Source organism: Mesoplodon bidens (assembly GCF_964165515.1).
Source record: "Mesoplodon bidens genome assembly, chromosome: 10".
Taxonomy (NCBI): domain Eukaryota; kingdom Metazoa; phylum Chordata; class Mammalia; order Artiodactyla; family Ziphiidae; genus Mesoplodon; species Mesoplodon bidens.
Genome location: NC_138172.1, coordinates 63,197,247 through 63,219,593, shown reverse-complemented (window position 1 = coordinate 63,219,593; position 22,347 = coordinate 63,197,247). Strand labels below are relative to the sequence as shown.

At 37.2% G+C, this 22,347-nt stretch overlaps 1 protein-coding gene across 2 annotated transcripts in view; it reads right to left on the bottom strand.

Moving 5' to 3' along the window:
- COL21A1 (collagen type XXI alpha 1 chain) overlaps nucleotides 1-22,347 on the bottom strand; it is a 189,890-nt gene that overhangs the window by 21,092 nt on the left and 146,451 nt on the right. The gene's annotated exons all lie outside the window — the stretch shown is intronic.

Genomic DNA, 22,347 nt, shown 5'->3' with positions numbered 1-22,347 from the left:
GTAGAGAGACAGAAAGAAAAAAATAGAGAACTCTTTCACATAGCTGAGCCCAAATGTATGAGTTCTCTAACAAGGTTCAGAGAAAATTAATGCTAATTGTCTGAATTTGAGAATAACGTGAGCACATTTAATAATGGGAAAGCAGTTCTATTGTCATTCACTGCATTTTCCAAAATGATCATTTATCACTCCAAACAAACAGTGATGGTACTAATTAATTTTTATTTCTTATTCATTTTTCTTAGCTCCTTTTCTTGATGATACTTCAATTGAAATAATGAATAACATTTGTGTATATATATGTATATATATATATATATATGTATATATAGATAGATAGATGTATATATATATATTGACTTTGGCAGAAAAGGGAATTCAAAGGACAGGGAAATTGGGCACCATCAGTATTTCTTTGAAAGCCCTCTGCATCTTCAGGGCTTTCAAAGAACAGCAGTTGTACTCAGTAAATCAGGGCAACTAGATCAAGTATTTTCAACAACAGGGAAAGTCTGCCATTGTTTTGATTTTCAAATCTTGACTATTAATACAATACTGATCCATGTGGTAACCACAATTATGGTGCAAGATATGGCACACAGTTCTAGTTTTAAGATCCAAACTTAAATGATAAATTGGAATTCCGTTTGATCCTATTTGGCTCAATCAGTTCGCCATGGCACTACCTCCTTTGCAGAGAAAAGTTGTATGAGAGCAACGCCCATCAACAAGGGACTAACATACTGGTTGCTTTATAAACATACTAACTAGAGAATAACATAAAACGATATAAAAATTTAAAGTAACATTATAAAACATGAGCACAGTATACCCTATCAGCACTCTAAACATAAAGCGATAGTAAATAATTGAGTTACGAGTATAAAGAAAACAGAGTGAAACGAATTGTGTCCTTCCTAAGGCAGAAAATGCATACTCTCAACACAATCAAAGTCAATGTTGTTCAAAATAAAGGCTTCCGTTTCAATAGACCATGACTTGGCATGAAACCACCCAGAACCAACTCCCATTCAAATACACACTCATACAAACTCGCCATAATGATTAAGTTCTGAATTTAAATAAAATTTAAATAAAATCTGTCTGTAGAATCTTATCAGATGTAAGGTGGCCATACATGGTTCTGCAGCTGTGTCAGTGCCGTGTTGCTTGGCCCCAAGAATCTCTAAATTGATCCTGCAATTGCCCAGATACTTCTCAGACCTGAGAAGCTGAATTTCGTGCTGTACAGAACTCTTTGTTACTTAAGGTTTCAACCCTATTCAAGTTTCTATGCTCTTACACAATCTATATTAGTAGGAATTAGTTACTCCTCTTTTTGCAGCCAATCCCACTGTCAGCAAGGCTATATTCTCACTCTGGGGAAAAATAAAATTATGCCCAAGCAGTGCCCTGGCCTCACTTCCCAGGAGATCTTGAGAGCAGCCCCCCACCCAGGTCACTCCCTGAATTTGATTTAACACCTTTTATCTGAATAATTCTAATTCTGAGCATGGTCTGCATTAGGACATAGCCACAAATCTTATATTATTTCAACATATCCGATAATTAGAGTGTTTGGGGGGATCTCAGATTAGGAAAAAAATAGATTCCTTTTCCTACTGCCTGTGTTCATAAGTTAGTAAAACATGAATACATGTCATAGATATGAAAAAAAGTCATAATGTTTTCTAGGTCCAACTATACCAAGAACTACTAAATACTTACTTTATAAATACCAAGCAAAAAATACATAAAACTATATAATATTAAAAAACAAAATGTAAAACTGATTTGTAAAAGCAATTCTTGGCAAAACTAATATAATGCCATGAGCATGCATGGAATAAAAAACTGTTGAGAGGGAGGTTCACCAGAAGAACTGAAATCACTCAGAGCTATATTAGTTAATAAAATTCTCCTAGACAATATTTTCCTGGGTTCCCAATACATTCATTGAAATTGACTAAACTTTGCCAATTTTACATGAGTAGAAATATTATTCAAAACCATTTGAAAGTTACCAGTTTGTTGATCCAAAAGTATTTAGCAACAATTACTTCATAGGGTAAATGTTTTTCCAAGCAAACTATTTTATATTTCATTTTCGGCCTGTGTGGTTTTGGGTTCAGGCAACTGTGAACATGTGTAAGTAAAGACAGAAGCAAGAATTTCATCTGGTGAGAATAAAGGGACATATTTCCTCCACTTCTGTGATTTCAGTTTGGGTTTGAGGAAGAGCAGAAAGTCAAATGGAAAATCCTGTGTAATGTTGTGGTGAAAGAATGCTGGCATGAAAAAATGTTCTAGAAGCTTCTCTGTAACCATTAAACCATTGTTGTATAACAAAAAAGCCATTAAAAGTAGAAATGCATAATTTAGAATAAAGGGTTTGGCCCCTATTTCCTAGAGACCACTTTATAATGAAGGAAATGTGTCTATGATGCATTACTTAGAAAAGACAGGATATCACTTTATACTTTTCCACATGCAATGGAATACTTTACTCCTGAAATTAGAGCATCTTGGATCAAATCTGCTGTTAAGTAATGTAATAATTTCAATGTGCTTAAAACAAATCTAATCAACTAATGGTATTTTTAAATCAAAAATTTTAACCTTCCTACACAGTTGTAGAGATATTTAATATTATACAGTTGTCAAAATATTAGAAGCATATTATGTTTTCTTCTATTATATCAAGAAGTGATTTGTGGGCTTCCCTGGTGGTGCAGTGGTTGAGAGTCCGCCTGCCGATGCAGGGGACACGGGTTCGTGCCCTTGTCTGGGAGGATCCCACATGCCGTGGAGCGGCTAGGCCCATGAGCCATGGCCGCTGAGCCTGCGCGTCCGGAGCCTGTGCTCCACAATGGGAGAAGGCCACAATAGTGAGAGGCCCGCGTACCGCAAAAAAAAAAAAAGAAGTGATTTGTTCATTATTAAAGATGCAATGAATACAAAACCCATATGTTGAAAGTATCATTCTTATTAGCTACAAAGATTACAATCATTATTAATAAAGAGCATAGAAGAGGCAGTTAAAAGTTTAGATGCTGGAGTCAGCTAGCCAATTATCTCGTGCTGATTGACTCCAGGCCAGTTGTTTAAATTGGAATCTCAGTGTTCCCATCTTATACATGAGCAAAAAATAATAGAACTTAGCTCTAGGGTTGTTACATTATATGAATTAGCTCTCACAAGCACTTAGCTCAATGCTGGGACTAAAATGAACAAATTTTCATGACTTTTCACAGCTCCTCCCTGAACTTTGAAAGTCACAAAATAGATGAAGTCAATTCTTTTCCATGTCTCAAAATTTGTCCTCCTCCATTATGAGGATATCTTTTTTTTTTTTTTTTACCATGTCTTTCCACCTTGCCTTTGTCTACCTCATTCCCCAAAGTTTACACTGTATTCAAGATGACTTTGGCAATCTAAGGCTTCTCACTGGGAGGCCCCAACAGGTTTTCATTGCCCCTCATTCATTATCCTTGCCTCTTCATGTTTGGCTGACTTTGATTATAGAAAAATACTACTATGGGGTTCCAGGATCAAGATGGAAAATTAGAAACATCCTGAGCTCACCTCCTCTCATGGACACACCAAAACCACAACTACATATGGAACAAGCATCTCTGAGAACAACCTGAAGACTAGCTGGACAGACCTTCTACAACTAAGAACAAAAAGAAAAGGCCACACATTGAGAGGCAGAGAAGCAGTCTAATTAGAACCCACATCCCCATTGTGAAGACCCACAAACAGGAGGGGTATCACAGCTGGACAGGTGCCCCCGGGGAGTGAGGGGTGTGAGCCCCATGTCAGGCTTCCCAGCCTGAGGCCCTGTGCTGGGAAGATGAACCCCATAATGTCTGTCTTTGAAAACCAGTGGGGTTACACTCACTCCAAATCCCAGCAGACACAGCAGCTTAAAAAGTATCTGGGTCATAGAAGGAGATTCACTGACTAATTTTATGGTAGGTGCTGGGAGGACAGGGATCTGGTCGAACTTGCTCTGGGGACAGAAGCACTGACAGGCATCATTCTTTTTTACTCTCCTTCTACCTAGCTGGCCTGGGGGGGATGGTCACCACTTCTGTCATTCTCCATCAACCTAGCTAACACCATGCGTCCCAGCCCAGCATTCCCCAGAGGACCTGCCCAGGCTAGCTCCTTTAAAGCAGCTCCCACACCATCATACCCAGCAGACTGTCTCAGCTCCCCTCCAAAGCAGCTCCTACTCCAGGGGGCCAGCCCTGCACACCAGGGTGTCTGCAGCAATCACAGCCCAGTCACAACAAGAGGGCACATCTGGCCCACACAGGGGATACTCTAGGAGCACCTGGCTCTGGTGAACAGAGGGGACTGCACCACTGGGACCCCATGGGACATCTTGTACATAAGACCACTCTTTCAAGACCAGGAGATGTAGCTGTTATACCTAATACATAGAAACAGACATAGAGATTTAGGCAAAATGAAGAGATGAAGGAATACCTTCCACGTGAAAGAAGAAGACATAACCTCAGAAAAAGAACTAAATGAAATGGAGATAAGCAATTTACCAGATAAAGTGTTCAAAGTAATAGTCTTAAAGCTGCTCATTGAACTCTGGAGAAGAATGGCTGAACTCAGTGACACCTTCAATAAAGAGACAGAAAATATAAAAAAGAACCAATCAGAACAGAAGAATACAATAACTGAAGTGAAAAATATACTAGAGGGAATCAACAGCAGATTAGAGGATGCAGAAGAATCAGTGATCTGGAAGACAAGGTAGTGGAAATCACCCAATAGGAAGAGCAAAAAAGTCACACACACACACACACACACACACACACAAATGAGGATAGTTGAAGGGATTTCTGGGACAACATCAAGCATACTAGCATTTGCATTATAGGGGTTCCAGAAGGAGAAGAGAGACAGAAATGGATAGAGAATATATTCAAAAAAATAATGGATGAAAATTTCCCTAATCTGGCAAAGGAAAGAGACACCAAGTCCAGGAAGCACAGAGAGTCACAAATAAGATGAATCCAAAGACACATTATAATTAAGATATCAAAAATTAAAGAGAGCTTCTTAAAAGCAGCAAGAGAAAAGCAAATAGTTACACACAAGGGGATCTCCATAATACTATCACCTTTTACAACAGAAACTTTACAGGTCAGAAAGTACTGGCACAATATATTCAAAGTACTGGAAGGAAAAAAACTTACTACTAAGAATACTCTACCCTGCCAGGTTATCATTCAGAAATAAAGGCGAGATAAAGAGTTTCCAGATAAGTGAAAGCTAACGGAGTTCATCACCACTAAATCAACCTTACAAGAAATGCTAAAGGGACTTCTTTAAATAGAAAAAAAAGGTTATCACTAGAAACAAGAAAATTATGAAAGAAAAAAAATCTCACTGTTAAAGGCAAACATAGTAAAGGTAGTAGATCAACCGACTATAAAGCTAGTATGAATTTTAAAGACAAAAGCAGTGAAATCATAATATCTAAAATAGTTAAGTGATACACAAAATAAAAAGATGTAAAATATGACATCAAAAACATAAAACATGGTTGGGGGAGTAAAAATGTAGTGCTTTTTGAATGTGCTCCAACTTAAGCAGCCATCAACTTAAAATAGACTGCTATATACATAGGTTGTTATATATGAACTTCATGGTAAATACAAACCAAAAACCTGTAAGAGATACACAGAAAATAAAGAGAAATGCAGACATAACACTAAAGAAAGCCATCAAATCAAAAAGGAAGAGACAAGAGAGGAAGAAACAGAGAAGAACTATAAAAACAACCAGAAAACAATTAACCAAATGGCAATAAGTATACCTATCAATAATTACTTTAAATGTAAATGAACAAATGTTCCTATCTCTACAAAGTGGTTATAGAGGGAACATATCTTAATGTAAGAAAGGCCATATATGACAAACCCACAGCTAACATCATACTCAAAATAAAAAGCTGAAAGCTTTTCCTGTAAGATGAGGAATAAGACAAGGATACCCAGTATCTCCACTTTTTTTCAATATAGTACTGGAAGTTCAATTAGATAAGAAAAAGAGAAAAAAGTATACAAATTGGAAGAGAAGTAAAACTGTCACTATTTGCAGATGACATACTATATATGGAAAACCCTAAATCTCCACTGAAAAACAATTAGAACTCATCAATGAATTCAGTAAAGTTGCAGGATACAAAATTACTATACGGTTACCTTGAGGAACACTGGATTGAACTGCACAGGTACACTTATATGAAGATTTTTTTCAATAGTAAATACTACATGATTTGCAGTTGGCCAAATCCAAGGATGTGGAACTCGGATATGGATACGAAGGAACTGAGTATATAGAGGGCCAACTAAAAGTTATATGCAGATTTTTGACTGAGTGGGGTGTTGGTGCTCCTAATTCCCTCATCATTTAAGGGTCAACTGTACAGAAATCTGTTGAATTTCTTTATACTAATAAAGAACTAGCAGAAACAGAAATTAAGAAAACAATCCCATTTACAATTGCATCAAAAAGAATAAAGTACCTAGGAATAATTTTAACCAGGGAAGTGAAAGACCTGTACTCTGAAAACTGTAAGGCATTAGGGAAAGAAATTGAAGATGATACAAATAAGTGGAAAGATATACCATGCTCACGGTTGGAAGAATTAATATTGTTAAAATGTCCATACTATCCAGAGAAATCTACAGATTCAATGCAATCTCTAAGAAAATATCAAAAGGCCTCTCTCACAGAACTTGAACAAATAAACCTAAAATTTACATGGAACCACAAAAGAACCCGAATAGCTGAAGCAATCTTAAGAAAGAAGAACGAAGCTGGAGGTATCATGCTCCCTGATTTCAAACTGTACTGGAAAGCTGTGGTAATCATAACATTGTGGTACTGGCACAAAAGAGCCCAGAAGGAAACCTACACTTACATGGTCAATTAATTTACAACTAAGGAGTCAAGAATATAGTGGGGAAAAGAAAGCCTCTTCAATAATTGATATTGGGAAAACTGTACAGCTACATGAAAAATAATCAAAGTGGACCACTTTCTTACACCATGAATTTGAAATGGATTAAAGACTTAAATGTAAGACCTGAAACCATAAACTCTTAGAAGAAAACAAAGGCAGTAAGCTCTTTGACACTGGTCCTGGCAATATTTTTTTGGACCTGTCTCCTCAAGTAAGGGCAACAAAAGCAAAAATAAACAAATGAGACTATATCAAACTGAAAAGCTTTTACACAGAAGGAAACCATCAACAAAATGACAATGTCACCTACTGAATGGAAGAAGATATTTGCAAATTATATATGTGATAAGGGGTTAATATCCAAAATATACAAAGGACTCATACAACTCAACACCAAAAAAGTAAATAATGCAGTAAAAAAAATTGGAAGAGGACCTGAATAGACATTTTTCCAAGAAAGACCAACAGACACATAAAACGATGCTCAACATCGCTAAACATCAGGGAAATGCAAATCAAAATCATAATGAGATATCACTTCACACTTGTCAGAATGGCTATAACAAAAAAGACAAAAAATAACAACTGTTTGTAAGGATGTGGAGAAAAGGGAACCCTTGTGCACTGTTGGTGGGAACGTAAATTGGTGCACCCACCATGGAGAAGAGTATGGAGGGTCCTCAAAAAATTAAAAATAGATTACGATATGACACAGCACTTCCACTTCTGGGTATTTATCCAAAGAAAACAAAAACACTAATTTAGAAAGATATATGCATCCCTATGTTCACAGCAGCATTATTTACAACAGCCAAGATGTGGAAGCAACCTAAGTGCCCATAAATAGATGAATGGATAAAGAAGTTGTGGTATGTGTACACAATGGAATATTACTCAGCTACAAGCAAAGAATGGAATCTTGCCATTTGCAACAATATGGATGGACCTGGAGAGTATTATGCTAAAGTGAAATAAGTCAGACAGAGAAAGACAAATATCATATGATTTCACTTATACAAGGAATCTTAAAACAAAACAAATGAACAAACTAAACAAAACATTAAAAGTCTCATAGATACAAAGAACAAAGTGGTGGTCAGCAGAGGGGAGAGGTGGGGTGCTGAGTAAAATAGGTGAAGGGGATTAAGGGTCCCAAACTTTGAGTTATAAAATAAATAAACCACAGGGATGTGGGGATGTATTGTACAGCACAGGGAATATAGTCAATAATGTTGGAATAACTTGGCATGGTGATGAATGGTTATTAGACTTATTGTGGTTATCAACTCATACTGTACATAAATGTCTAATAGTAATATAGTATAGTGATATTGTATACCTGAAACGAATGTAATATTCCATGTCAACTATACTACATTTTTTAAAGGGAAAAAATACTATAATAACTTTTGCTTTTTAAACATCATAAGTATATTTCATACTATTTTTTCAGAAAGAAATATGGCTAAAAGCTTCAAACATGTAAGTCCACAATGTTTTCCAATTTTTTAAAATTCCACACTAACTGACAGATCATCATGAATGATGTACAAAAGATTATTTTGTGGTAAGATAACTCTAAAGAGAAGTAATTCAAAATCATAGCTGCCAGACCAAAAAGAAACCAATATACAAGTACTTGCAATAAACCCTTAATAAGGAAATTACCAGCTTTACTGCTCCCTTTAATACTTTAATACAGTTTTACTACTCCCTTTCATCTTTAAGGGGAAAAAAGTAACCTAAATAATAATGGGTGAATTTATTCTCCCCAGCCTACAGACCAGGACTCACATGGGACTGGGACCAAATTACCCAAAGATAAATAATTTTAATAGAAAATGCTTTGGTAAATATTTTTGATCTACTTGAGTTTATAGACAACAGAAATGTCACCAGTTTGACATAGTAAGTTACAGAATGAGACCAGGGCTATCATAGGAAGGAAGACTACCTGGTAGCCCATGCAAAGTTGCTTCATGTTACTTGCATTTCTCTTTTACACTTAAAGTCATCTCTACATTTTTTTTCTTTTTAAATTTTTATTGGAATGTAGTTCATTTACAATGTTGTGTTAATTTCACGTGTACAGCAAAGTGAAGATACACATATGTGTGTGTGTGTGTGTATATATATATATATATTCTTTTCCAGATTATTTTCCCATACAGGTTATTACAGAATATTGAGTAGAGTTCCCTGTGCTATACAGTAGGTCCTTGTTAGTTATCTATTTTATTTATAGTAGTGTGTACATGTTAATCCCAATCTCCTATTTTTTTAAAGCCAAGAAGATATTCTAACCAATTTTGCTGTTGTATAAATATCATTTTTCAACACAAGAAAAAAAAGAAAAATGTTTAGCAAATTAAAATAACATATCTGAAAACCCAGAGGATGCGGGGAAGAGGACTGAGAGTGCCAGGGACAGAATCTGCACTGCCACATAGTGGGAAAGTCACATAACTGCTCTGAACCCCCAAATCTGGGAAAGTAACTTACCCCTTTACATCAGTCAACCGAGATCAAGCACGTAAAGTACTTTAGTGAGGTAAAGGAACATATGCATGTAGATGTATGTAAAACTGAAAAACAATTCCACTTGAAAAAAAACTCCAAAATCATACCAGAGTTGTTCTAAAGTGAGCTTTGACCCTCTGAAAACCTGAAAAGTGCAGACTATACTTTGGGGTCCATGTAATGTTACTGTATAACTCAAAACAAATCATGGTGAATTTCTCCTTAAGGAGAAAACTGAAAATGGATGTTTCAAAGACCTTTCTAGCTGACTCAGTGACTAAGTAGAAGTTGTACACCATTTTTCAGAGAAATCTGCAAATTGTTTTAAGTTTTTTGCAATTTCACATATGATAGAAGTCACCAAACAAAAATATTTTAAAACACCAAATCAAAGGTGAAGCTAGTTTGATGAAGAAAACAAACAGATGAATTTTTAGCCTTAGTTAATTTATATGGTAAAAAGTAAATAACTAATTATTTGAAAATTGTAACTAATTTGCTATCTTCTATAACCTCATATTTTTGAAATATTTTGTCTATCTATACTGTTACATCTAAATCACTGTATTTTTCATTGTGTAACTCAGTCCATTGTGAATCTTTTTATGTTTATGTAATACATATCACCATTTTTCCTATTGAAAAATAATGAGATGATAGATTCACTAAAGGAAAAAAATTTAAGGAACTCTTATTACTTTTCTATTAACCCATGACAAGTTACCACAACACACATTTATTATCTTACAGTTCTGTAGGTCACAAGTCCAGCACGGAGCTAAATTCAAGGAGTTGGCAAGGCTGCACAACTTTCTGAAATCTCTAGGGAAGAATCTATTTTCTGTCCATTCAGGTTACTGGCAGAATTTAATTCCTTGCATTTGAAGGGACCAAAGTCTCCGTTTTCTTGAAGGCTGGAAGCAGAGTGCCATTCCCAGCTTCTGGAGGCATCCACATTCCTTGGTTCATGGCCCCTTCCTCCATCTTCAACACCAGCAATGGCCGGTCAGGTCCTTCTCAAGTTGAATGTTTTTGACCCATTCCTCATTCAGCTTCTTCCACGTTTAATTAGTCATGAATAGTTTGGGCCCATAGGTAATCCAAGATAATATCCTCCTCTCAAAGTCATTAACCTTAATTATATCTGCAATGTTCATTTACCATAGAGGGTAACATATTCACATGCTCCAGGGTTCCAGGGATTATGATATGGATATTTTTGGGGGGAGGGGGAGTCATTATTTTCCCTACCACAGAAATAATGTATCAATATCAGATTGATATCCTAGGACCAGATAGTTTCCATGTTATTTAAACTTACCCAGGGCATTAAAAAAGATGGAGCTCACTGAAATCCAAATTATGAGGCCATCTTAACCCTAATAACAAAACCAGTCAAGAATAATACCTAAAAAAGAAATCTACAAGCTAAACTAATTTGTTAATACAAATGCAAATAGATTTACTATAATGTGAGTAAATCAAGTATAGCAGCACATGAACAAAAGTAAAGCATGATTAAATAGGGCTTGATTCAGGATGCAATGAGTGTTGAACATCAAGAAATATATCCAATTAATATGTTATGTTCATGCAAGTTACTATATTAATAATTTAGAGGAAGAACAATACACAATCTTCTCAAAACATACTAAAAATGAATTTTGCAAAATTTATCATGCATTATTTAGTGAAAACTCTTACTAATCTAACATTAGAACTTTGTAAACCTGAATCTGAATCAATCAGAAACCAATTGTAAACATCATACTTGATGAAACACTAGACATTCCTGCTTAAAATCAGGAATAAAGCATAGGCTATATTTTGAAGTCATAAATTTGACTTACAGGAATACTTCCTTCCCCAAAATATTGCATAAACTTTTTATGCAATAAAACCTTAACCCTAACCCTAAAAGAAGAAAAATTGGGGGGCTGACTGTGGCCTCAGGCAAGGAAAACATATGTGACATCAATAGAAGTTGAATGAAATGCATCCATGCTTAAACAAAATGAGATGAGACTGATTTTATGTTCTCTTTTATAACCAGATAGGGTAGAATGTCCATAATATTGTGAAGTTAAAGTTTCAATGGACACAATTTTTTATTTTAAAAACGTGTGCTTTGTTTATGTATTTTTAAAAAATATTTTCAAATTTACTTCTAATCTTCTTTCATTGCATATGCAAAGAAAAAGTTTAGAAAGAATCTCTTTGAATGAGTAACAGTTATTGTCTTTGGTTATGGGAATAGGATTTGGGTAAATGAAGGCAGATTTTCAAACTTCTTTATTTTTTGTCCATTTAATAGCAGTTAAATAAACAAGAATGTATAATAAATAATAAATAAAAAGAATAAATATAACTATAAAATAAAATATAATTAAAATGTACAATAAATAATAGTTAACCTGTAAAATTTTTATCTTTCAAAAAATTCTCAGAAAAAATTCTAAGATTTTTTTTCTTCACACTTAAGTCATCCAAGAAACTATTGTTAAACATCAGTCTTTCAAGTTTTTTCATGGTTGTGGCTATCATTTGCTTAAAAGAAAAATAACAAAAAATCTAAAACAACAAGTAAGAAGCAAGCTGGAAGATCAATGCTGGAAGCCTCTTAACATGACTCACACTTGTGACCTCAGAGACTAGTAACACATTTGCTTAGTTTTCATGCCTCGGGAGGTTATTTCCATGGACAATTTTTCACACATTGCTAAGGATACACTGTTAGACAAAGGCATCAATATTTCTTAGGAAAGGACAACACTGTGTTTAAGAAGCAATTTCTTTCATTAAAAAAAAAAAGGCTAGGAATGTGGCATTTGACAAGATTAGCCTTACCAGGGAGCATGTATCTATTTCCCTACAGTAAGAGTGGTTAACTTTCCCAAAATAAAAATGTTAATACATCAGATCTAAAGATTGTTATATCTTTAAATACTACATAACCTTTAAAGTAAATTTCCAGGAAAATTGATAGCCTAAAAATTCATATAAAATTGAAGATATAATACAACAAATTTAAATGACCGAATTCCTATCTTTATCTATCATCATATAAACAAATTTAGTCTTGTTCAATTGTATATAGATGTATCTTTGTTGTACAAGACAGAATTGTGCTTTTGTCAAAAATTAATAAGGTACTTTAAACATACCAAGAGAACTGAATCCATTTGGAAATATAATTTCATAGTCTCTTTATGGCAATATTAAAGTTTATTTAGCCAGAGAAAGATATTAAAGCACATATGGCCTAAAAGGATAAAAAGATGTCATAATTCCATTTTCTTCTACCAATGTCACTAAAATTAAATTTAGTGACATTAATTAACCTACTCGAGTAGGTGACTTTTGTCTTTCTACTACCTTCATATTCCTCTTTTTTGATCATTCTGTAACATAGCCTCTATTTCACTAGTTATTAAACTTTACACCAGACCCACACAGGGAAGCCATTAACAATGCAGTTTCCGAGAAGGAGCTTCAAGATGGCGGAAGAGTAAGATGCAGAGATCACCTTCCTCTCCACAAATACATCAGAAATACATCTACACGTGGAACTGTTCCTATAAAACACCTACTGAATGCTGGCAGAAGACCCCAGACCTCCCAAAAGGCAAGAAACTCCCCACATACCTGGGTAGGGCAAAAAGAAAAAGAAAAAACAGAGACAAAAGAATAGGGACGGGACCCGCACCGGTGGGAGGGAGCTGTGAAGGAGGAAAGGTTTCCACACACTAGGAAGCCCCTTCATGGGCGGAGACTGCGGGTGGCGGAGGGGGGAAGCTTCGGAGCCACGGAGGAGAGTGCAGCCACAGGGCTGCGGAGGGCAAAGCTGAGAGATTCCCACACAGAGGATCGGTGCCGACCGGCACTCACCAGCCCGAGAGGCTTGTCTGCTCAGCCACCGGGATGGGCGGGGCTGGGAGCTGAGGCTCGGGCTTCGGTCGGATGCAGGGAGAGGACTGGAGGCGTGAACACAGCCTGAAGGGATTAGTGCACCACGGCTAGACAGGAGGGAGTCCGGGAAAAAGTCTGGACCTGCCAAAGAGGCAAGAGATTTTTTCTTGCCTCTTGGTTTCCTGGTGTGCGAGGAGAGGGGTTTCAGAGTGCCGCTTAACGGAGCTCCAGAGACGGGTGCCAGCTGCGGCTATCAGCTCGGATCCCAGAGATGAGCATGGGATGCTATGGCTGCTGCTGCAGGCACCAAGAAGCCTGTGTGCAAGCACAGCTCATTATCCACACCCGCCCTCACAGGAGGCTGTGCAGCCCGCCACTGCCAGGGTCCAGTGATCCAGGGACAACTTCCCCGGGAGAATGCGCGGTGTGCCTCAGGCTGCTACAATGTCAAGCTGGCCTCTGCCACTGCAGGCTTACCCCTCCATTCCCAGGTCCTGAGTGAGGCGGAGCCACTGAATCAGCTGCTCCTTTAACCCAGTCCTGTCTGAGCTGAGAACAGACGCCCGCAGGCGACCTACAAGCAGAGGCGGGTCCAAATCCAAAGCTGAACCCCGGGAGCTGTGCAAACAAAGAAGAGAAAGGGAAATCTCTCCCAGCAGCCTCAGGAGCAGAGGATTAAATCTCCACAATCAACTTGATGTACCCTGCATCTGTGGAATACCTGAATAGACGATGAATCATCCCAAATTGAGGAGGTGGACTTTGGGAGCAAATATATATATATATATATATATATATATATATATATATATATATATATATATATATATTTCCCCCCCTTTTCTCTTTTTGTGAGTGTGTATGTGTATGCTTCTGTGTGTGATTTTGTCTTTATAACTTTGCTTTTACCATTTGTCCTAGGGTTCTGTCTGTGTTTTTTTTTTAATTACTTTTTAAAATTTTTTTCTTAATAATTATTTTTATTTTAATAATTTTATTTTATGTTATTTTACTTTATTTATTTTATTTATCATTTTCTTTCTTTCTTTCTTTCTTTCTTTCTTTCTTTCTTTCTTTTTTCTCCCTTTTATTCTGAACCATGTGGATGAAAGGATCTTGGTGCTCCAGGCAGGCGTCAGGGCTGTGCCTCTGAGGTGGGAGAGCCAAGTTCATACACTGGTCCACAAGAGACCTCCCAGCTCCATGTAATATCAAACGTCAAAAATCTCCCAGAGATCTCCATCTCAACACCAAGACCCAGCTTCACTCAAGGACCAGCAAGCTACAGTGCTAGACACCCTATGGCAAACAACTATCAAGATAGGAACACAACCCCATCCATTAGCAGAGAGGCTGCCTAAAATCATAAAAAGGCCAGAGACACCCCAAAACACACCATCAAATGTGGACATGCCCACCAGAAAGACAAGATCCAGCCTCATCCACCAGAAGACAGGCACTAGCCCCCTCCACCAGGAAGCTTACACAACCCACTGAACAAACCTTAGCCACTGGGGACAGACACCATAAACAATGGGAAATACGAGCCAGCAGCCTGAGAAAATGAGACCCCAAACACATAAAGTTAAGCAAAATGAGAAGACACAGAAACACACAGCAGATGAAGGAGCAAGGCAAAAACCCACCAGACCTAACAAATGAAGAGGAAATAGGCAGTCTACCTGAAAAAGAATTCAGAATAATGATAGTAAAGAGGATCCAAAATCTTGGAAATAAAATAAATACAAGAAAAGTTTAACAAGGACATAGAAGAACTAAAGAGCAAACAGTGATGAACAACACAATAAATAAAATTTAAAATTCTCTAGAAGGGATCAATAGCAGAATAACTGAGGCAGAAGAACGAATAAGTGACCTGGAAGATAAAATAGTGGAAATAACTACGGCAGAGCAGAATAAAGGAAAAAAGAATGAAAAGAACTGAGGACAGACTCAGAGACATTTGAGACAACATTAAATGCACCAACATTCAAATTACGTGGGTCCCAGAAGAAGAAGAGAAAAAGAAAGGGACTGAGAAAATATTTGAAGAGATTATAGTTGAAAATTTCCCTAATATGGGAAAGGAAATAGTTAGTCAAGTCCAGGAAGCACAAAGAGTCCCATACAGGATAAATCCAAGGAGAAACATGCCAAGACATATATTAATCAACCTATCAAAAATTAAATACAAAGAAAAAATATTAAAAGCAGCAAGGGAAAAACAACAAATAACACACAAGGGAATCTCCATAAGGTTAAGAGCTGATATTCCAGCAGAAATTCTGCAAGCCAGAAGGCAGTGGCAGGACATATTTAAAGTGACAAAGGAGAAAAACCTACAACCAAGATTACTCTAACCAGCAAGGATCTCATTCAGATTTCATGGAGAAATTAAAATCTTTACAGACAAGCAAAAGCTAAGAGAATTCAGCAACACCAAACCAGCTTTACAACAAATTCTAAAATAACTTCTCTAGGCAGGAAACACAAGAGAAGGAAAAGACCTACAATAACAAACCCAAAACAATTGAGAAAATGGTCATAGGAACATACATCTCACTAATTACCTTAAGTGTAAATGGATTAAATGCTCCAACCAAAAGACATCAAGTGGCTGAATGGATACAAAAACAAGACCCATATATACGCTGTCTACAAGAGACCCACTTCAGACCTAGGGACACATACAGACTGAAAGTGAGGGTATTGAAAAAGATATTCCATACAAATGGAAACCAAAAGAAAGCTGGAGTAGCAATTCTCATATCAAACAAAATAGACTTTAAAATAAAGACTATTACAAGAGACAAAGAAGGACACTACAAAATGATCAAGGGATCAATACAAGAAGAAGCTATAACAATTGTAAATATTTATGCACCCAACATAGGAACACCACAATACATAAGGCAAATACTAACAGCCATAAAAGGGGAATTTGACAGTAATGCGATCATAGTAGGGGACTTTAACACCCCACTTTCACCAATGGACACATCATCCAAAATGAAAATAAATAAGGAAACACAAGCTTTAAATGATACATTAAACAAATGAACTTAATTGATATTTATAGGACATTCCATCCAAAAACAACAGAATACACATTCTTCTCAAGTGCACATGGAACATTCTCCAGGATAGATCATATCTTGGGTCACAAATCAAGCCTTGGTATATTTAAGAAAACTGAAATCATGTCAAGTATCTTTTCCGACCACAACGCTATGACACTAGATATCAATTACAGGAAAAAATCTGTAAAAAATACAAACACAAGGAGGCTAAACAATACACTACTTAATAACCAAGAGATCACTGAAGAAATCAAAGAGGAAATCAAAAAATACCTAGAAACAGGGTTTCCCTGGTGGCGCAGTGGTTGAGAATCTGCCTGCTAATGTAGGGGACATGGGTTCGAGCCCTTGTCTGGGAGGATCCCACATGCCACTGAGCAGCTGGGCCTGTGAGCCACAACTACTAAGCCTGCGTGTCTAGAGCCTGTGCTCTGCAACAAGAGAAACCGCGATAGTGAGAGGCCCGTGCACCGTGATGAAGAATGGCCCCTGCTTACCACAACTAGAGAAAGCACGCACACAGAAACGAAGACCCACACAGCAAAAATTAATTAATTAATTAACAAACTCCTACCCCCAACATCATCTTAAAAAAAAAAAACCTACAAACAAATGACAATGAACACATGACAAACCCAAACCTATAGGATGCAGCAAAAGCAGTTCTAAGAAAGAAGTTTATAGCAATACAGTCCTACCTTAAGAAACAGGAAACATCTCAAATAAACAACCTAACCTTACACCTAAAGCAATTAGAGAAAGAACAAAAAAAACCCAAAGTTAGCAGAAGGAAAGAAATCATAAAGATCAGATCAGAAATAAATAAAAAAGAAATGAAGGAAATGATAGCAAAGATCAATAAAACTAAAATCTGCTTCTTTCAGAAGATAAAATTGATAAACCATTAGTCAGACTCATCAAGAGAAAAAGGGAGAAGACTCAAATCAACAGAATTAGAAATGAAAAAGGAGAAGTAACAACTGACACTGCAGAAATACAAAAGATCATGAGAGATTACTACAAGCAACTCTATGCCAATAAAATGGACAACCTGGAAGAAATAGACAAATTCTTATAAATGCACAACCTTCCGAGGCTGAACCACGATGAAATAGAAAATATGAACAGTCCAATCAGAAGCACTGAAATTGAAACTGTGATTAAAAATCTTCCAACAAACAAAAGCCCAGGACCAGATGGATTCACAGGTGAATTCTATGAAACATTTAGAGAAGAGCTAAGACCTATCCTTCTCAAACTCTTCCAAAATATAGCACAGGGAGGAACACTCCCAAACTCATTCTATGAGACTACCATCACCCTGATACCAAAACCAGACAAAGATGTCACAAAGAAAGAAAACTACAGGCCAATATCACTCATGAACATAGATGCAAAAATCCTCAACAAAATACTAGCAAACAGAATCCAATAGCACATTAAAAGGATCATACACCATGACCAAGTGGGTGTATATTATCCCAGGAATGCAAGGATTATTCAATATACACAAATCAATCACTGTGATACACCATCTTAACAAATTGAAGGAGAAAATCCATATGATCATCTCAATAGATGCAGAGAAAGCTTTCGACAAATTTCAACACCCATTTATGATAAAAACTCTCCAGAAAGTAGGCATAGAGGGAACTTTCTTCAACATAATAAAGGCCATATGTGACATACCCACAGCCAACATCATCCTCAATGGTGAAAAAGTGAAACCATTTCCACTAAGAATAGGAACAAGAAAACGTTACCCACTCTCACCACTCTTATTCAACATAGTTTTGGAAGTTTCAGCCACAACAATCAGAAAAGAAAAGGACATAAAAGGAATCCAAATCAGAAAAGAAGAAGTAAAGCTCTCACTGTTTGCAGATGACATGATACTATACATAGAGAATCCTAAAGATGCTACCAGAAAACCACTAGAGCTAATCAGTGAATTTGATAAAGTAGCAGGATACAAAATGAATGCACAGAAATCTCTAGCATTCCTATACACTAATGATGAAAAATCTGAATGTGAAATTAAGGAAACACTCCCATTTATCATTGCAACAAAAAGAATAAAATATCTAGGAATAGAGCTACCTAAGGAGACAAAAGACCTGCAGGCAGAAAATTATAAGACACTAATGAAAGAAATTAAGGATGATACAAATAGATGGAGAGATATACCATGTTCTTGGATTGGAAGAATCAACATTGTGAAAATGACTATACTGCCCAAAGCAATCTACACATTCAATGCAATCCCTATCAAACTACCTCTAGCATTTTTCACAGAACTAGAACAAAAATTTCACAATTTGTATAGAAACACAAAAGACCCCAAAAAGCCAAAGCAATCTTGAGAAAGAAAAACGGAGCTGGAGGAATCAGGCTCCTGGACTTCAGACAATACTACAAAGCTACAGTAATCAAGACAGTATGGTACTGGCACTAAAACAGAAATATAGATCAATGGAACAGGATAGAATGCCCAGAGATAAACCCACACACATATGGTCACCTTATCTTTGATAAAGGAGGCAAGAATATACACTGGAGAAAAGACAGCCTCTTCAATAAGTGATGGTGGGATAACTGGACAGCTACATGTAAAAGAATGAAATTATAACACTCCATAACACCATACACAAAAATAAACTCAAAATGGATTAAAGACCTAAATGTAAGGCCAGAAACTATCAAACTCTTAGAGGAAAACATAGGCAGAACACTCTATGATATAAATCACAGCAAGATCCTTTTTGACCCATCTCCTAAAGGAATGGAAATAAAAACAAAAATAAACAAATGGGACCTAATGAAACTTCAAAGCTTTTGCACAGCAAAGGAAACCATAAACAAGACCAAAAGACAATGCTCAGAATGGGAGAAAATATTTGCAAATGAAGCAACTGACAAAGGATTAATCTCCAAAATTTATAAACAGCTCATGCAGCTCAATAGCAACAAAACAAACAACCCAATCCAAAAATGGGCAGAAGACCTAAATAGACATTTCTCCAAAGAAGATATACAGATTGCCAACAAACACATGAAAGAATGCCCTACATCATTAATCATTAGAGAAATACAAATCAAAACTACAATGAGATATCATCTCACACCGGTCGGAATGGCCATCATCAAAAAGTCTACAAACAATAAATGCTGAAAAGGGTGTGGAGAAAAGGGAACACTCTTGCACTGCTGGTGGAAATGTGAATTGATACAGCCATGATGGAGAACAGTATGGAGGTTCCTTAAAAAAACTAAAAATAGAACTACCATATGACCTAGCAATCCCACTACTGGGCATATACCTTGAGAATACCATAATTCCAGAAGAGTCACGTACTAAAATGTTCATTGCATTTCTATTTACAGTAGCCCAGAGATGGAAACAACCTAAGTGTCCATCATCAGATGAATGGATAAAGAAGATGTGGCACATATATACAATGGAATATTACTCAGCCATAAAAAAAAACGAAATTGAGCTATTTGTAATAAGGTGGATAGACCTAGAGTCTGTCATACAGAGTGAAGTAAGTCAGAAAGAGAAAGACAAATACCGTATGCTAACACATATATATGGAATTTAAGAAAAAAGTATATATATCATGAAGAACCTAGGGGTAAAACAGGAATAAAGACACAGACCTACTTGAGAATGGACTTGAGGATATGGGAAGGGGGAAGGGTAAGCTGTGACAAAGCGAGAGAGAGGCATGGACATATATACACTACCAAACATAAGGTAGATAGCTAGTTGGAATCAGCCGCATAGCACAGGGAGATCATATCGGTGCTTTGTGACTGCCTGGAGGGGTGGGATAGGGAGGGTGAGAGGGAGGGAGATGCAAGAGGGAAGGGATATGGGAACAGATGTATATGTATAACTGATTCACTTTGTTATAAAGCAGAAACTAACACACCATTGTGAAGCAATTATACTCCAATAAAGTTGTAAAAAAAAAAAAAAAGAGTCATGTACCAAAATGTTCATTGCAGCTCTATTTACAATAGCCAGGACATGGAAGCTACCTAAGTGTCCATCAACAGATGAATGGATAAAGAAGATGTTGCACATATATACAATGGAATATTACTCAGCCATAAAAAGAAACGAAATTGAGTTTTTTGTAGTGAGGTGGATGGACCTATAATCTGTCATAAAGAGTGAAGTAAGTCAGAAAGAGAAAAATAAATACCGTATGCTAACACATATATATGGAATCTAAGGGGGAAAAAATGGTCATGAAGAACCCAGGAGCAAGACGGGAATAAAGACATAGACCTACTAGAGAATGGACTTGAGGATATGGGGAGGGGGAAGGGTAAGCTGTGACAAAGTGAGAGAGTGGTGTGGACATATATACACTACCAAACGTAAAGTAGATAGCAAGTGGGAAGCAGCCGCATAGCACAGGGAGATCAGCTCCGTGCTTTTTGACCACCTAGAGGGGTTGGATAGGGAGAGTGGGAGGGAGGGAGATGCAAGAGGGAAGAGATATGGGAACATACGTATATGTATAACTGATTCATTTTGTTATAAAGCAGAAACTAACACACCATTGTTAAGCAATTATAGTGCAATAAAGATGTTAAAAAAAAAAAAACCCAAAAAACAATGCAGTTTCCTGTGATTCAGTCCCTGATTCTGACTCATTAAGATGGGGTTCGGCCCAGGAAATTGAATTTTAATAGCCATCTCTGGTGATTCTGGCTAAAGTTCTCTGGATCACAGTGCTATTTTTTTTAAGACTCTCTTGAAAATTATTTGCCTTGAGGGTTAAGTTAGGATAGTTATCAAGGGGTTTTCTTGTTTGATTTATAATTTTCTACCAATTGAATTTTCATATAATTTACATATGCCTCTGGTTAAAAACTACTACAGTTCATTTTCCTACCAGTCTTTAAACCTTCATCAAAAATCTTAATAATCTGCCTTTCATGATTAACTTCACTTGTCTTTTTTTTTTTTTTTTTTTTTTTTTGCGGTACGTGGGCCTCTCACTCTTGTGGCCTCTCCCCTTACCCGTTGCGGAGCACAGGCTCCGGACGCGCAGGCTCAGTGGCCATGGCTCACGGGCCTAGCCACTCCGCAGCATGTGGGATCTTCGCGGACCAGGACACGAACCCATGTCCCCTGCATCGGCATGCGGACTCAACCACTGCACCACCAGGGAAGCCCTTAACTTCACTTGTCTTTAATGGCTTTCAAGAGTCTTAATCCACTGTAGGATTTTGATATACACCTCTGTACAGTACGTTTCTTGAGTGAATTTTCTACTTCCCTAACTGGAGAGTAAATGTCCCATCCAAAACCACCTGGTACAATGTTGTACATTCTGTGATTGTTCAGCAAATATTAGCACCTGACTACACATCTCAATAAGAATCTGCAGACCCAGTCTTTTGCAAGGAGCCCGCGAGGGGGGTTGGCGCGCGCTAAACGGGAGAAGCACTGGTTTGAGAAAAGCATGGGTCGCAAGTACACATTGGGACCCTGCCATTAATGGAGGGGAAAAGCGGGGAGACGCCAGCAGATTCCATCCTGTAAGCTGGTAGGAAGCCTGAAGGCTTGATGGGATTCCAGTGTGATAGGAGGCAAGGACATGCTTCAGGACCCCGGAGGAAGATGGCGGAAGAGTAAGACGCGGAGATCACCTTCCTCCCCACAGATACATCAGAAATTCATCTACACGTGGAACAACTCCTACAGAACACCTACTGAACGCTGACAGAAGACCTCAGACCCCCCAAAAGGCAAGAAGCTCCCCACATACCTGGGTAGGGCAAAAGAAAAAAAGAATAAACAGAGACAATAGGATAGGGACG